Raw genomic sequence first — 3,220 nt, 5'->3', positions numbered from 1 at the left:
GGAGTTAGACACCACGCCCAATCTATAATTTATTTTATTTTTGAGTTGGAGTCTCACTCTATTGCCTAGACTGGAGGGCGGTGGCACACTCATGGCCACCGTAGTCTCGGCCTGCTGGGTTCAGGCAATCCTGCCTCAGCCTTCCAAGTAGCTAGAACTACAAGCATGCGCCACCATGCCTGGCTAATTTTTTGATTTATTGTAGAGATGAGGTCTCGTTAAGTTGCCCAGGCTGGTCTTGAACCACTGAGGTCAGGCGATGCTCTCACCTCGGCCTCCCAAAGTGCTGGGATTACAGGTGTGAGCCACCGTGCCTGACCTTAAAATTTAATTTAATATAATTTAATCTTATATATATATATTTTGTTTGTTTTTGAGTCAGAGTCTCGCTCTGTCATCCAGGCTGGAGTGCAGTGGCATGCTCACAGTCACCACAGCCTTGACCAGTTGGGTTCAGGAGATCCTTCCACCTTGGCCTTCCAAGTAGCTGGAACTACAGGTGCGTGCTACCACGCCTGGCTTATTTTTTGATTTATTGTGGAGACAAGGTCTTGCCAAGTTGTCCAGAGTAGTCTTGAACCCCTGAGCTCTTGACTCGGCCTTTCGCCTTGGCCTTCCAAAGTGCTGGGATTACAGGTTTGAGCCACGGTGCCCGGTCTATATTGTTTTATTATTTTTGGTGGGGGAAAAGGGTAGGAAGTGAGGGATAGTGTGACCAACCATCCTGGTTTCCCTGGGACTGAGAGGTCCAGGGCTATAGGACTTTCTGTACGGAAATCCCCAAAGTCCCATGTAAACCGGGATGAGCCGGTTGCTCTAGTGGGAGGAGATGTCCAGACTGGAACAAAGCACAGGGCTCACAGTCTGAATGCACGATTTGCTCCTGGGAAAATCAGACGATATCTCCAGGGCTTATCTATGAAAGGGGTAGTTTGGGGGGCGGGGGGGGCAGTGAAGGGGCAGGTATGGGGGCCTGGGCACCCCATGCAGGTGGCAGGCATCAACGGCACCTGGAAGAGAGACTCCCCCACTTCACTCCTCCTCCCCCACCGCCAGGTGGGGTGCAGGCCCTGGCCTGCTAGATGGCTGCTTTAACACTTTTTTTTGGTGAAAGCCCCCAGATCCTCAAAAGTTGGCTCACATATCAAGGATGTCCTACAGAGGCTTCTGGGTGACTGGTTTGCAACCTCCTGGCTGGCCCATTTCTTTCTTTTTTTTTTTGAGTTGGAGTCTCACTCTGTCGCCCAGACTGGAGTGCAGTGGCCGCTCCCGGCCACCGCAGCCTCAACCTGCTGGGCTCTGGCGATCCTTCCGCCTCAGCCTTCCAAGTAGCTGTAACTATAGGCAGGAGCTACCACACCTGGCTAATTTTTGATTTATTGTAGAGATGAGGTCTCGCCAAGTTGCCCAGGCAGGTCTCGAACCCACGGGCTCAGGCAATCCATTCACCTCAGCCTCCCAAAGTGCTGGGATTATAGGCTGAGCCACCGAGCCCCATTTCTAGTTTCAGTTCTCAAGTTCAAGGATTAGATAAGCTCCAGCCAGCCATACTCCCAGTCAACACACGGTGTCCTTTGAGGAAGAAGCAAACGTATAAGTTTCAAAAGCTGATCTCAGGGGCTTCACTCTGGAAAGCAGTTTCTGCCAAGTGTCCCAGGCCAGTGTGCCTCTCGATTTATTTGGGTGTTGTAGACTCAATATTGCTAAGATGTCTGCTACAACATGGATGAACCTTGAAAACATTATGCGAGGTGAGAGAAGCCAGACACAAAAGGAGCATGTTGGATAATTCCATTTATATGAAGTGTCCAGAAAAGGCAAATTCATAGAGACAGAAAGCAGATCAGTGGCTGCCGGGGATGGGAGGAAGGAGGGACAGGAAACCATTGCTAAAGGGCGTGAGTTTTCTTTAGGGGGAAGGAAATGTTCTGAAATATGGTGACAGTGATGGTCATACATTTTGAATGGGAACTATACTGAAAAGTCACTTAATTGTATACTTTATAGTGATGAATTTTATGGTATGTAGATTATAGATCAGTTTTTTTTTTTTTTTTGAGTTGGAGTCTCACTCTGTCACCCCAGGCTGGAGTGCAGTGGCACGTTCATGGCCACCACAGTCTTGACCTGCTGGGCTCAGGTGATCCTTCCACCTCAGTCTTCCAAGTAGCTGGAACTACAGGCACACACCACTATGCCTAGCTAATTTTTTTACTTATTGTAGAGATGAGGTCTTGTCCAGTTGCCCAGGCTAGTCTCTAACCTGTGGACTCAGGCAATCCTCTCACTTTGGCCTCCCAAAGTGCTGGGATTATAGGCATGAGTCACCGCACCCAACTTAGATCAATTTTAAGTATACTGTTAGGATGTCAATTCTCCCCAAACTGATGTACAGATATTATGTAATCCCAATCATATTTCCGGCAAGCTATACTTTTTTTATACTGGATCACCCAGGCTGGAGTGCAGTGACATGATCATGGCTCACTGCAGCTTTGACCTCCTGGGCTAAGGCCATCCTTATCTGCCTTAGTCTCCCAAGTAGCTGGAACTACATGTGTGTGCCACCACATCTGGATAATTTTTTGTAATGACAAGGTCTCACTTGGTTGCCTAGGCTGGTCTCGAACTCCTGGATTGAGGCAATCCTCTGAAAGTGCTGGGATTATAGGCATGAGCTGCTGCATGCCTGGCCTTTTTTTTTTTTTTTTGGTAGAAATTGACAAACTGATTCTAAAATTCAAACGGAATGCAAAGACATAGAATAGCCAAAACAACTTTGAAAAAGAACAAAGTAGGTGGACTCACCATTTGCTTTCAGCCTTATTATAAAGCTGTGGTAATCAAGGTGGTATGGTATTGACATAAAGACAGACAAACAGATCAATGGTACAGACGAGAGAACCCAGAAATAGACCCACACAGATATGGACAGCAAATTTTCAACAAAGGTTCAAAGACAACTCAGTGGGATTGGGATAGTCATTTCAACAAGTGTGTTGGAACAACTACATATCTGATGCCAAAAAAGGAGCCTTTCTGAACATATTAACCCAAAGGTAACCTAAATGTAGGACTTAAAAGTATGAAACTTCAGCTGGGCTCGGTGGCTCAGCCTGTAATCCCACGCCTTTGGGAGGCTGAGGTGAGTGGATTGCCTGAGCCCGCGGGTTCGAGACCCACCTGGGCAGCAAGACCTTATCTCTACATAAATCAAAAA

Source organism: Carlito syrichta, unplaced genomic scaffold, assembly GCF_000164805.1.
Source record: "Carlito syrichta isolate Samal-C Ts95f unplaced genomic scaffold, Tarsius_syrichta-2.0.1 Scaffold314775, whole genome shotgun sequence".
Lineage (NCBI taxonomy): Eukaryota > Metazoa > Chordata > Mammalia > Primates > Tarsiidae > Carlito > Carlito syrichta.
This window is presented reverse-complemented; position numbering follows the sequence as displayed.